Consider the following 15,507-nt stretch of genomic DNA (forward strand, 5'->3'; position numbering starts at 1 on the left):
GCTATACAAAGCCCGTGACATCAACAGTATTTCTTGAAGGACATGTACTAAACATTGCCACTGAGGGAGTCCTTCCACCTCGGAAGGTGCCCGCCAGCATCGGAGCTAATCAACTGGATTAAATGTCGTCTAGCGCAGACAATAAGAATACCTGACTTCCACAAAATACAAAATAAAAATTAAAAATTAAAAAGGGCGGGGCATGCAAGGTGACCCGTGTTGAAAACGGGAACATCCTCGACAATGTCACAATGTCATCAGATAACCTGCGTGAGGCACTCTCCAAGACATAAATGGAACATGGATGTGAGAAAAAAAATAATATATACATATATTGTGTTATCTGATGTTCTCAGGAGGACACAGTTAGGTGTCAAATATTGATTAGTCCTCTTGGGAAGAACTAATCAGTCACTTCAATCTTCTTCTGCTATGTTGGAAAGCGAAAGCGAGATTAGATGTCATGCCTGTGGTGGGTGGAGAGAAAAAAAACGGGTGACGGGATTTTAAACGCGTCAACTTGAGTTACGGCGTTTATGTATTCAAGTGCATAGTGATTAATTGGGGACACAGTCTATTAGAGCAGAGTGGAACTACAAACAAACTAACATATTTCCGTATACAGTGGCCAAACGTGTTTATTTACTTCCGAGAGTTTGAGGCGTTTTATAAGGAGTTTGTGTTTTTTTTTTTTTTGTGGCGTAACTACTGTCTTTGTATCCCGGTCAGGGTCGTTAATCTCCTCATTTTGATCTTTTAATGTGTGAGGTGCTTTATGGGGTCTGGGTAAGGGTTTTCTTATTCCTACAGATTCATTGCCGTGATAAAATATATTTTCTTTCACAAGGGGATAATGCATTTGTTTGAGGTGAAGTTTAAAGAGTCAATTTAAATGCTGGAAAGAAAACGAAAAAACAAGCCACTCAACAACAGCATCGCTCTGTCAAGGTTACTTCACCAGGAAAACACATTTTAGTGTAAAAGCTGCCGCTTAGCAATAATCTCACACAGCACACCGCAGGTCACGGCCGCTATCGCAAACGCCACAGGAAGTGACCTTTGCCTGGTAATAAACAGAAAAGTATACACTTAGAACAACAACACATCAGCATGCGTTGCTTGGCTTTTTCACTGGTATCCCCTGAAGGGATTAGACGTGATAAATTACATAAAAAAAGCAAGGAAAATACAAATCAATTCCTCTTATCATCTTATTTTTAAACAAGTCACCTCTAAGCTAAAGGTTCAAGTGAAGTCAACACACAATAAATCGAATAAATCCAAAACAACAACATGTTTTGCCACAAATCTATGAGCTTCATTTAATATATTGGCTTAAATATGACACAAATACACAGAGCGCCTCAGCGTGCACAAATGGCGGCTCACAGTGGCGTGAGTGCGCGACGAGACCGTCAATTATTGCTCAAGTGGAGCCGCTAAAATGAGCTCCTATTGTTTTGGTTAATGGGAACGCAAACAGGCATCAGTCTGAAGCTTTTCTGCTTTAATTCAGCGCCACCACTGCAACTTTGTCCTCCTCAAACAATGAAAATTGCATTAAAAATAATGACAAAATAAGTGCATGTAATCAGGTGTTTATGAAAGGAAAAATGACAGAAAATATCCCTATCCCTAAAAAGGGCTTTCACAGACAGCCAAGCACATGCCAAAGACAGCCAAGCACATGCCAAAGCCATAAAAAAGAACTCATTGTGGAAATAAGGAGGAAATTAGAATTTTGTATTATTTAATAAAACTTAAATTGAATTGTTTCATTTCAAATGTATAGTTTCGAATCTGTAAAATATATGTATATTATAGATGACTCATTATTATAAAATGGAATCTGCCCTCACTAAAAAAAAACAATAAACAACAGGTTATTATTATTATTATTATTATTTAAATTAATTATTTTGTGAGGAAAAAAAGATTAAATACATAATACCAAGTCTATCTAATTACAATATATTGTGCAAAATACAATTTTGCAATTTAAAAAAAAAAATATATATATATATATATATATATTTTTTTTTTAAATATATATATATATATATATATATATATATATATATATATATAGAGAGAGAGAGAGAGAGAGAGAGAGAGAGAGAATATATAAATGCATTTTTCATCCCCTCTTAAAACTAACTAAACTTAAAACTTACTAATTACTGAACTGATACTTGTAGTACTACTAATAATTTGAATACTACTAATACTAGTAGTATTCAAATTATTTTCAATTTTTGTGGGGGCGGAAAGTATTCAATTCATAATATTCCACTCAAACTCCAAAAACTATTTTGTTTAAATTGACATTATAAACTACAAATAATATTCTACATGATGATTTATTATAAAAGGAACTTGGTCTCCCACTCGGACAAAAACCCGAATAATCTCCTGGTCCTCTTTGCAGTGCAGAACATTTTCATAAGGAATACAGTAATGCTACTACTCACACTGATACTAACTGCATAGCGTGTCTAGCACCTGCTTGAACGAGAATTGGAAGCTCAAGTGTTTGACATCAGTAAAAGACGCAAGCCGTACAGAGCCGTGCGTGCATTCCTAGTGGACCTAAAAGAGAGCGTGACTCATCTGCTGTCCTGCAGGCTTGAAAGCGACTCGCTGACGTCCACGTTGTCCCCAACACCACTTACTCTCGCTCGTGACGTCACCCTGCATCACCGCGATGTCTGATCTCGGCCTGAAGACGCGGCCTGTCTGACGTCTACTTGCAGCCGAGATGAATAGATAGATTTTTTTTTTTTGTCCTGTTCGGCTGTTAGGTCAAGCAGAATGGAAAATCTGAATCCCTTTTATGCCGAAACAGTTTTACTGTGTCACAGTGGAGTTTTTAAGCTTCCGCTCTGGTATTATAATTGAGGTTTATTGAGAATCAGACTTGATCAGTCGAACAGAACAAAGTTTCTTGAAGGGAGAAAGAAACAAAGACAAAAGACAAAGCACTAATTGTAAACAGGATGAGAGAAGTAAATCATTACATTATCTCCAACAATAAAAGGTTAAATATGAGTGTTGCATGGGGCTGTCGTGCTACACCCTGTGAGGGAAGGACAGGACAAGATAGAACAGGACAAGGACAGGAGAAGAAGCATGCAGGACCAGGGTCGTGAACCTGGCTGTACAACTGAAGTGTGGTGGCATTAATGATGTAAATTATAAAAGTGTACAGGACGAGACAATAAGTGAGGGGATACACAAGCGATTTGCATATTCATGAGTTATTTGTTGTAGTAACGGGTGTGTGCCTGCGGATACATGCAAGTGAATTGATACCGTTTTACATGCACAAAGAATGAATGCTTTCTAATTTACACCTTAAAGGAGAAATATAATGGACATTTTACTTTTTGCTTGCATACACATACTATATTGGGTCTTTGAAAAAAAATAAACAATCAAGTAAATATTTTATTTACTGTCGTCTGTATTTCTGCAAATGTTTCTGTAAGACAGCCATTCTGCACTTCCGCCCCACCTTGGCGTAACAGTGCCACTAAATTACATCGTAACGGCCCCAACATATTTTGTGTTTTGTGACGCGTCCATGTGCTACATTTGATGCTCCCTATACATTATATTGTACTTTATCACATTTATTGAACCACTAAAAGATAGAGCAATAATTAAGTAAGAAGCTGGTTGCTACAGAAAGAGGACGTGGACGAGAATAAAAGCGAGAGTGCGGATATTTTCAAAGGGCCTCACTCGCTCGTATTCATATACCGCTTACATACGTTTTGGCCACAAGCGTTCAATCGCCGCAAAACCAATGGCCGACTGATCGGAGGGGCTAGTGAAAATAGTTGCGGAATCCCGCACACTGTGCAAGAGTTCAGTCGGGTTCGGCCACATCGCTCGGTGTGCGGCAGCCTTAAATTTTTATGTTAATTTTTTTCTGTGCAGGTTTGAATTATCAGTACAGCAATCAGAAGGAGAGACAGAGTAATAAATACTGAAAATGTCTGTCAACACGTTTCGTTCGTAGAAAGCCATTCACAGGGATGAAATGCAATTGCTCATCAAACAGCCAATGAGAATTCTGTCCATTTTGTTTTGATTGTAGCGCAGATTTGTTCCTGCTGTGGAATGAAAAATGTCTCCACCCTTGATGAAAGTGTCCCGTTTCCAATTACACCCGAAGAAATGGATGCCTGATTGCTTCAATCTCAGCGTTTGGCGCAGGTTGAAATGGAACTCGGCCGCTGTGAAAACTCACGACAAAGGGTGACAAGCTCGCAGGCTTCATGAGCACCAGAGTGCAAGGTGGCTGTCAACAGTGTCGTCATTCACGTTGCCCCCCCACACACACACACACTCCCCAAACTCCAGAGTGCTTTGCTCTCCTGTGGCTTCCCAGGAAGCTTGACACAGGCGACCGTTTGTGTTTGTGTGATAAGTTGCTGCACACAAGTTGACTTGATTGACACTGAATAGCTTGCAGCCTTGTGGGAATCCGTAAAAACTGCTGAACAAAATATATCAAGTGCAATGAAGTCAACCTTGAGTGGGTAATGGACCTATTAGCACTGTATGGTAATTTACCTCTGATTGAGGCCATGATTCCAGAAGCATATTAAATGAATAAAAAATTAATTAGTAATTAAAGTAATTAATTTCCCTCATGGGATTAATACAGTCTATCCATTCATGCGTTACTTAAATTAAAAAGATATGGGACCTTAAAGTCAACCTTGAGGGATACCACAATTCACCTTATTGCTCTCTGATGAACATTAATTCATTCCTTATTTTCCCGTGTGGGATTAATAAAGTCTAACCATGCATCCATTCGTTAAATTAAAAAGTATAGAACCTAATAGTCAACCTTGGAGGGTGCCCATTTCATTTTATACAGTAGCTCTCTGATTAGCATCAGAATCAGAATCAGAATCATCTTTATTTGCCAAGTATGTCCAAAACACACAAGGAATTTGTCTCCGGTAGTTGGAGCCGCTCTAGTACAACAAACAGTCAATTTACAGAACACTTTGGGGACATAAAGACATTGACAAAAAACAATTGTGCAAAAAGATGCAGATTCATTTATGATTTTACAGCTACTTACCTGCCAAATTAATTTAATAAATTCCCCCCAAAAATATGGGACGCAAAAGTGAATCATGGGGATGCCACATTTCACACTAAGCTATGTGGTGAGCATTCATTCATAACTTATTTTCATTCTTTCCATTGATCCATTTTCCATTAAATCATCCATCCATCCATCCAGGCGGCACAGTGACCGACTGGTTAGAGTGTCTGCCTCACAGTTCTGAGGACCGGGGTTCAATCCCCGGCCCCGCCTGTGTGGAGTTTGCATGTTCTCCCCGTGCCTGCGTGGGTTTCCTCCCACATCCGAAAAACATGCGTGGTCGGTTGTTTGAAGACTCTAAATTGCCCGTAGGTGTGAATGTGAGTGCGAATGGTTGTTTGTTTATGTGTGCCCTGCGATTGGCTGACAACCACTTCAGGGTGTACCCCGCCTCCTGCCCGAAGATAGCTGGGATAGGCTCCAGCACTCGCATGACCCTAGTGAGGATGAGCGGCTCAGAAAATGGATGGATGGATGGATGGACCTTTAAAGCCAACTTTGGGGGATACCACATTTACAAACATGCATTAACAATTTTTCCCTGTGAGATTAATGAAGACTGTCTGTCTGTCTGTCTGCCAATGTGAATTCCTTCCCTGTCTCCCCTTTCCATCTATCTATCCATCCATTAAATGAATAAGCATGGGATCTAAAAGTCGACCTTGAGGGATGCCATCTTTCACTTTACAGCTCTCTGATGAGTAATTATTACTATCTGAAAAAAAAAAACATGAACAGAGTCTATCAAATTATTAGAAATGTTAGTATTTGTAGTTGTAGTTAGGTTCTCGCCTGGCAGTTCATCTACAAACAAGGCTACAAAATAACCAAATCATTCAAATAATCTAAAATCAGATTCAATACAATGACTTGATAGTCTAATCTGAAACAGAATGCAAGTAATACACTTGAAGTGATGTCGTTTGAGAGACAACAAACCATTGCCTCTCATAATAAAACATATAAATTTGCATAATTTACATTATGAAGTCATTACTGCCACCATAACAGCTGAGCATATAAACCAATGACCTCATGAGTCATCCCACACAACCTCAGGCTTGGAATTTTGTTGTTTTTTTAGTCCCCTTGTGACTTTTTGTTTTAATGGAGACTTCACTCCTCATTATTTACTTTTTTAAGAGGCGATTATTGGAAACATACGAGACAGGCATGCATTTTCATTTTTTCTTCATTTGTACTCTTGTTTTCCAAGAAAGTATCATAATTCATTTGCGAGTAAAGTTGAAAGCAGAAATTTGTTTTCTTGGGCCACTTTTGCACATGATCACGTTTGTAAGAGGAATACATTTAAGGGAATGGAGATTAAAGGCACCAAGAGCATTTCCTTTGATTGGAACATTCTCTTCATTTTTATTGCTGGCATCACATTCAGTAGCATCCCCTGCAAAAAGCAGTAGCTATTTAATAACATTGAATCAACCACATCTATCTATCTTTCTATCTATCTATCTATCTATCTATCTATCTATCTATCTATCTATCTATCTATCTATCTATCTATCTATCTATCTATCTATCTATCTATCTATCTATCTATCTATCTATCTATCTATCTATCTATCTAGCAAATGTATTAAAAAGTATGGGACCTAAAAGTCAACCTTGGTGGACACCACATTTCACTTTATACAATAGCCCTTTAATGAGCATTCACTCATTCCTTAAATTCCCTTGTGGGGTTAATAAAGTCTTTCTGTCTGTCTGTCTGTCTGTCTACCTATCTCTACAATTGACTTTTTTTAAATTTTTGTTAAGCGAGGTTGAGGAAGCCCAGGTAAAAATACGCATGTCCTTTTCAGCACTCTGGGAGTCTAAAATGTTATATTACAACATGCAAGGATCCTATACATTTTTAATGTACGACAGCAAAAAAAAAGAAAAATTAAAAAAAATAAACTATATTGTAGCACAGCAGAGAGCAACAAACCCATAGATTTGGAGTATGAAATGAGCTGGTGGAGACAACTAAAGGTGAATGTTCACACATAGGTATCAATAGATCACTCACTAGAGACCATCTGTAGTGCATTAAAAAAGCCTATATATTTTAAATATGATACAATAACAGACAATATATTTTATTGAGCTCCAGAAATTTTTTTAAGGTGTGTCAAGGTAGCTAAGCTTTTCTCCTTATCCATCATCTATATTATAAAAAAATATAGCTCCAGCTAGCACAGTGCCTCCTAATGACTGCATGTATGCATGATGCATTCATGTAATAAAAGTAGTACAGCGGATCATTAGCGCTTCACTGATCAACTGAACCACTCACTCGCACGCTGAATTAAAATTTTCAGCAGGGCCTCTTTGGCCTCGCAATGGGAATGACACCTGCAATCCAAGTCACACATGTTCCCTTCCAACATGTGATAATGTACTGTATAATTTCGCAGCAGAATGGAATGATAGTGGAGGAATTTCCAATAAGGTGCTCTATCTTTGTCAAGGCGACAATGCAGAGGATGATGGATTCCCGGGAATGAAACAGGTGACATGACCGCCAAACAACACGTTTCCGGTGAAGAAGAGCACGACGCATTCATTAAAGTGCCTCAGCAGCAGTGTAAGTGAAGAATAATAAGCCGAGCCTGGAGGTACACTTGGAAACATTTTTTTTTTTTTTTATCAAATTGGATATTTGGGAACACAGCAGAATACCAAGCAGGTTTGCTATAGGGCTAACAAGGCTGACAGAGGTACACATCTTTGACTGACTTGAATTCATGTGCAGCAATGGATTCTCTTAAATCATGTTTGGTAGGCCCACTGTACACAGAGCGGTACCTCCGAACCTTATTGAACTGTTCACGCGGTATCTGGGGCTCTGCAACCAGTTTTTATGAGTGACCAACCGGTTGGCTGCCGGTGAATGACAGGGCAACATCAGAGACGTAAAAGCTCATCTGATATGCACATGAGCTTTCACTTTCTAGCTTGTGGCTAGAAAACAAAGCGCGGAGAGTCTCCGTTGCCAAAATGCGAAGGTGCAATCAGTGAATGGGGTAATCGATCATTGCCAACAGCATCTCAAAATATCTACACTCTCTTCCTATTGTCAGCTGTTTGTTTGTTTTTTTCTGGCCACCAGTGGAACCTAAGAAATAGAATTTCCAAGAGGTTATCCTCATTGTTGCGGGAAATTGACCAAAATGTTCAGGTATCGTACCTTTAACACATACAGTAAATCATGTTTTGACATTCACAGATTTGCAAGTCTCCTAATTTTTTGGGGGAGGACGTAGCCACCTCTATTCACTAAAAAACTTCTCACTCTTTTTGTTCTCAGGCCAAAGCCTTGTTTAATAGAAAGAAAATGTTTTGCCGCCATCTAGTGGCATCTATCGTTAATTACAACGTGATTCGCCGCAGGGCATTGCTTGTTTTATTGGTTTTATGTTATGTTATTAACAGTCTTAACTTATTTTCTATGGGAATTATTTTCTTGATCCACTCTATTTAGCATTATTTATCAGCCCTTGGCGCAGTGCCATTCTCGTATTACATTGCGCTTTAAATGGAACTCCTCTGGCTGATTATCGCTCAATACCGCAGCTCTGCAGCCAGCATGAAATATTCATTCCATTCATATTCAGTTCCTTGTTTGCTCCCTTATTCCATCACAGAGCATTAGGCCATCCTTCACTTAGCAAAGTCCCCCAGAATTGATTGAATTAAAAACAAAAAAACAAAAAAAAAGGTTAGGACGTTATGACACTATTGGGGAGAGATGGGGGGGGGGGAAAGAAACGATCCAAAAAGCAAACTGAAAATTTGCAGAGAGACGAGACATACTATATATGAAAAAAGGGGTGATTTGCAATGAGAGTGAAGCCCTCTTTGGGGGCGGAGCAGATGCACACAGCTGGTCGTCAAAGTGCAAGCCACATCCAGACGTGTCATTAGCATCAATTAGGCTATGTGGAGGTGTTTGTCATTACAGGAATGAGCCGCCATCAAAGTGATGCATGTGCTTTTTGCTGTTGTAAGTCTTGTAATTCCCCTTTAATCACCATCCGCTAAACCCAAATTCTCAAAGGGTGCTATGAGAAAGAATCACCACCCAAGTGCAGTTCAGTTGTATTTAACTTTGCGGAGGTGCGCGGTGACCGGCTATCAGGGTGCAGATGATTGACACCTCGTCGGTCATGTCTTCTAGTATCTTAAAGAAAAATTGTATTACAGTACAGTGTGAATGTTAAACTGAGCAGAGTGTCACAGTGGCTTATAATAATATTAAATACACTTTTTAGAAATTACATCTGTCTCATTTTTTATGAAGACCTGGGCCTACTACGCTATTGTATTTTTTAAATGTTGCTTATAATGGTGGTAAAGCTGCAAGCATGTTTTTAGGTGGAACTTGGTGTAAATAGTTGGAGAACCACTAAACTAGGGCTAAACCTCTCTTCCATATATGCGAATATTAGATTGTTGAAAAATGCCATATACCGGTATACACTGTAATTTACATCACAGATATTAGCGAGGAGCCTTCGGGAAGCGCAAAGAGCTTTATGTTGCTTTTCCAACAGTCATTTCATGGATCAGTGGGGTAGGAAAGGAAATATTTGCACTCGCTCTCTCTCGCTCGCTGATAGTGAGGCAGACCGTCAAGCTGAAGCTCAATGTCGTTATAGGAAAAACTTCTCTCCTCTGCAAATCACTTAACTCGTAATACCTGTCGTCGGCTCGACAGAGCAGCGGGCTAATCTGTGTGCATGACACTTGTACAGCTACCGCAACCTGATTGGCGTAGAGTCAGAATTTAGCCAACATGAGCTGTTGACAGGCTGGTAATACTGTAGAGCTTCGAGGTTGATATGATTTGACAGAAATTGCATAGTAAACAATAGATAAGGAAATAATCCATTCCAGGAGCTAACTGTCGCCTTTATTAACTGTACAGGCAAGTCCCAAAGTACGCACACGTAAAACATTTCCTCACATGCTGTCCTGCTTCTCAGCAAGCAACCACATGGGTGGTTGGTATTGACCTTTGAATAAAATCTTTTGCGTCACCCTCACACAGTAGCCAGTGTCGCAAATAAAACTCATTTTGAACGCCATTGTCAAGGTACTTTTGAGGTCATTACATTTGTTTTTCTCCCCACTGTAGACACTCACATTACCTACATTAAGTATACTCCTCCATCATACAAGATTCAAATCCAGGACCTGTGGCAAACATGCTAACCACTCGTCCAGGGATTCCCAAACACTGCGCCAACAGGGATCATCATCCAATTTCCCTTAATTGGTCCGAAAATTATGATTTATTACAAATGATGTATCTTTGATCGCCTAGCTATGCCGGCGACGTACAGTGCACGACAGAACAATTAAATGCTCTTCCACTAGACAGCGGAAGGTACAATTGGACCTGTGCATCCACCTGTTGCCATTCATACAACAAAATAACAGCTTCGTGTTCAACTAAACAGGACCACATTTCGCACTAAGTAAATATGACATTTTTGTTGGAGATTTTTACATTTAAAATATCTGTGTTGGTTCAACAAAACACTGATCTGATACAATCCAATATCCTAAATTCTGGTATTTACAGAGACACGACTGCTCAGTTCTACTAACCCAAAAATATTAAAAACTGCTTTTATTTGCGTTCCACTGCACCGCAGACTACAAGTGCCATCGTAAACAACATTGTTAAAAGGTCAATGTTTGGTTAGAGATGTAGTTTACTTTACATGTTACGAGCAGAGCAAGCTGGAAAAAAAGCCGCTTTGACATTCAAGAAAGGTGATGGGGCCAGACTCCCCACTGCGCTGCAAGGTCACATTAATTGCATGCGGCCTGCGGGTGTGTGTGGGGGGGGGCGGTCAGGCAAACACACTCACACACTAACACACACACACACGAGATGAACTGTTGAGGCATTTCAATTGACTCTGGAGAGAGGGGACCGAAAAATATGAAAAAGTGGGAGCAGTTGCTGGAGAAATCCCAGTTCCTCCTCCTCCTACCCACTGCCGAAGTCCCCTTTTGCAAGGCATTAAATATTGAGGGTGGGGGGGGGGGGGGGGGGGGGGGAAATCAATAGAAGTGCAAATTGAATAAGGTAAGTGAGTATTGAATTTTCACAGGGCGCCCGTAAAGCATGCAGTATTTTTCCTCTGAATGACTATATTGATATTTATGTGCCACCACCGTACTGCACTGGGATTATTCACCTCCAAAAGTTTATGGATGAGCACTGCGTATCAGATTTTGTATTAATATAGTTCCATATAGTTCCATACATTGCACATGTGGCTTATACATGACATGATTCTCAGCTCAGTAGCTGAAAGGGAAATGAAAAAGGCTACAGTCTTTGCACATATTCTACAATTTTCTTGTCAATTGTGTCGAGTTTAAGCAGAGAGAGCGTGGAAAGAATAGAAAAAGTTATCATCTCTTACCTTGCAAATTAGAAGATGCTCTGCCTGGACGATCACCCCCAAACTGGTGAGACGAGGAACGCAACAATGGTTTTCGGAGTAAAAGAAGAAGACAATGATGATGAATGGGTAGAAGATGAAAAAGAAGAGTGCGGGGAAAGCGCCAACGTGAGCTGCAGCGTGGAGGAGGAGGAGGAGGAAGGAGAAGGAGGGCGGATGCTCCTGCAGGTTGGCTGCATGCGCGGTCGGTTCAGCCCGATTGCGATGCTCCAGTCCCCCTTCACCCCCACTCCCTTTTTAAAAAGTGTCATGTGACCGCCATGTGATCAGTGAGCATGCAATGAGACCCACCTCCTTACGACTGTGCATTAATTACACAGCACAATCCCGCGGGGAACATTTACGATGTCAGCCGCAGTCTCGGGAACGATGAAGGCAGAATTTATTTTAGCTGTAAGAACCTGGCTTGTTGTCACTTCATTCTTTTTCTGTTTATTTAGCGTAATGTATTCATCTCAAGAAGGGGAATTTCCTCTCTGCTGTATTTCGTTTACCTCTGCCAAACACAGAAAGCGCAAAGCAAGTGGATATGTATGATTTGATCAACATTTGTTGGTTAGTCAGTCAGTTGGTCCATTTGTCAGTCGGTAGGTCACTCGCTCAGTCAGTTGGTCGGTCGCTTGGACAGTGGGTGGGTTACTTATTCTGTCAATCATTCAGTCAGTCAAGTCAAGTTTATTTGTATAGCCACTAATCACAAAAGACTCCATCAGCGTGTTTGTAGGGTAGTCAGTCAGTTAGTTAGTTAGTCAGTGTGCCAGTCAGTTGATCTTGCAATTAGTTCGTCGGTCTGTGTGCCTGTCGGTCATTCACTCAGCCTGGCAATCAGTGAGCTAGTTGCGTAGTTAGTTAGTCTGTCTGCTGGTCGGTCAGTCACTAGCTCGCTCGGCCAGTCGGTAATCCGTATTGTCAATCAGTCAGTCAGTCATCCTGTCAACTAATGTTTTAGGTTTGTAGCCAGTCAGTCAGATAGTTGGTCAGTAGGTAGGTCGCTTTGTCAGTCAGTCGGTCAGACGCTTGGACAGTTAATTAGTTGGTCAGTTGGTCACTCAGCTGGTCTTGCAATTGGGTCATCGGTGAGTGGTTTGGATAGTTGGCAAGTCAATCAGTCTGCCTGTCAGTCAGTTACATGGAGCTGCATTTTAAAAAAAAAAGCTTGCAGCGTTTGGCAGTTTCAATATTGTCACCAATCCACAAATGGAGAGATGCCAGCGAAACGGAAGACAACTCAACAGTGTTGTTCTCCTGAGCAGTTCTGAAGGTTCAGCGCCTTGCTGGAGGGCACCTCCAAAGTGAATCTGAACAAAACTACTACTCCTGCACCACACTGGGCAGCCGTGGCCCAATGGTTAAGATCATTGCCTACCGCTGTGGGGGACCTAGGTTCAAGACCCTGATTGGACCATCTGCCAACATACCCTGGACTCACGGCTGTGGTGTCCTTGAGCAAGACACTGATACCCTGAAATGCTCCTGTGCTTCAGCTGCCCCCTGCTCCAGTGTGTTCCACTAACACGTGTTCACTGTGATGGGTAAAATGCAGAGAACAAATTTCATGTGCATGCATGTTCATGACAATAAAAAGGGGATTCTTCTTCTTTCTGACAATTTTCACTCACTGTGCTTCTCCTCTATGTGACCTGTATGTCCACCTCCTGCAGACCTTCCATTTTGTTTCTGTCATTCTGTGTTCATCAGCAATTTGACGAATGTACCGTATCTCGCCTGAGGCTCTGCTGATGTGACGCACTCTCGATCCACCTTATGGCTGTAGACTGTGAGAATATTTTCCAGTAGCCTTTCACCCTGACGATAGGCTCCAATAACCCTGTAAACCTGAACATTATAAACAGTATAGAAACCAGGTGGATGTATGGATGTCCTGAACAGGATAAGGAGTATCATAAATGGCTGGTTCTGCACAAAAACCAGGAAAACTGAGTCCCAATATTGTTGGTTTACTTATAAAGATGAAACAAAGAAAAGTAGCCTTTATTATGCCTCTTGAGGGGAAATTCAATTTGGAGAATCATTCGCTATGACAATCATAAAGAAGAAACACAAACAAGACAATCACAATCAGGACCAATGCTAGGCTCTTTCTGTACTCATTCATGAAAGTGGAAGTGAAGTAGCACCTTTTCAGCAACCATGCAGATGTCCATGACAGATCTTCTGCTTATTGGATCTGAAACATTCCACCTTCCGGTCCCCAAAGCAACTAAGTCTCTCAAGACTGCATATCCGTTCCCAAAAAACCTCTGAAGTCGAATGCAATCTTTTCCAGAAGGCTCTGTAACCTCTGAACCAGCAGGCAATTTGACTTAGCCTGCGGTAGTTTCACCTTGAGTCTAGACTATTTCTATCAGATCCTTTAATCGCAAGTCTCTGCATCCCACTTGGTCTCATTCTGTTTTGATAAATCAGGTTCTGGATTCTTGTTTGGACTGTACTGTACACCATATGCTTGATACCCCAGTATATTGTACAATGGTTCCAAGGGTTTACTGTATTTATGAGGAACAGGGGAGTTGCAAGGACATTCCATACATGAGTCCATACGTGGAGCGCATGGATTTGAATCAAAAGGTCAGCTGGCCCATAACAAAATTATTGCAACCCTTGAATCTGTCAAACTCATCACAAGTTTTCAGCACTCATCATCTTCAGGCACTGCAGAGCCAATGAAAACAGGCTGATATTTTGACTTAGTGGTGCTACAATTTCTATATTCTGTGTATATACGACAGATTTTCTTCAGTGAACATGTAAAAACTTGACTTGAAATGGAGGATCAAAGGTTTGATGAATAATTGGGGACTATCCACAGACGCCTGACAGTTCTTATACAGGGTGTTCAGAAAGTGACTGTTCACATATTTTATTAACAGACATGTTTCAAAAGTGACTTCCCGAACACTGTTATGATGTCTTCCTCGTCTTGAAAGTATTTTGTCTGACCAAAACATGCAATGCACCAAACACCGCCAGACAAGAGTGAACATCCGCATCCCTGCACGTCATCATCGTCATTCATTTGCAATCGAAGTGCTTGCGAATGCACACAAAAATGCAAGAAATTAAAAAGCAGAGTAGATATGGAAATCCTCTGTTGACTTGCCTCCTCCTAAAAATGCATACTAAACAGCCTGCAGCTGCGGAACATCGCTTGTGTAACAGCATTATTTAGATGCATTTTAATGAAGTGAGCACTTGGTCCTCTCACCAAATAGCAATGTTTGCGTTGCCACCTCTGCTGTTTGATGAGGCCCGTGGCTGTATTTAATTTAAAAGGAACTGTAATCCCATAATGGAAGATCAGTGTAGATTGATCGGAAAAATTCAATCCTGTTTTGTTTTGGGATTGAGGGGCTGAGCTTTCAGCGTTCAAAACGTGTTTTGAACAGCGTTTGTTTTTTCTTTCAGTCAGTCAGTGAGTTAGTTAGTTACTTAGTTGCAGTAGTTACTTAATAACTTAGTCGTTCAGTTGATTCGTCAGTTGGTCTCGCATTCAGTTTGACGGTCTGGTTGGCTCGTCAGACAGGCTTACTGACAGTCAGTATGCCTGAAATACAGTGAGTCAGTCCGTCAGCATGTCAAACAGGCAGTTAGTTGTGGAGAAAGTCTATTAGTAGGTCAGTCAGTAAGTTAGTCGGTCGGTTGTTTTTTGGTGGGTTGTTTAGTCGGTAGGTCGGCCTGTTGGGCAGTGAGTCAGTCAATATGTCAACCAGTGAGTCAGTTAGTATGTTGGACAATCGGTCAGTCAGTCAGTCCTAAAATTTAGTATTAATCGCAGAACCAAGTCTTTGGCCCTTTCTTTATACAGATCAGCTCTAGGACCGCACATCTTATCTTGTATAGCGAGACCGAGCCAAACCTTCATGAATG

General features: G+C 40.7%; 1 protein-coding gene across 3 annotated transcripts in view; it reads right to left on the reverse strand.

Annotated features, from left to right (window-relative positions):
• The window catches only part of rap1gapb (RAP1 GTPase activating protein b), an 86,585-nt gene extending 74,782 nt beyond the window's left edge, over nucleotides 1-11,803 (reverse strand). For all 3 annotated transcript variants that reach the window (XM_061686903.1, XM_061686906.1, XM_061686905.1), the window contains exon 1: nucleotides 11,581-11,803. The gene's annotated coding sequence lies outside the window, so the exon portion shown is untranslated. The remainder of the gene's footprint in view (nucleotides 1-11,580) is intronic.
• Between the last annotated feature and the right edge of the window lie 3,704 nt (nucleotides 11,804-15,507).

The sequence above is a fragment of the Phycodurus eques genome, chromosome 10 (assembly GCF_024500275.1).
Source record: "Phycodurus eques isolate BA_2022a chromosome 10, UOR_Pequ_1.1, whole genome shotgun sequence".
NCBI classification, from domain to species: Eukaryota; Metazoa; Chordata; class Actinopteri; order Syngnathiformes; family Syngnathidae; genus Phycodurus; species Phycodurus eques.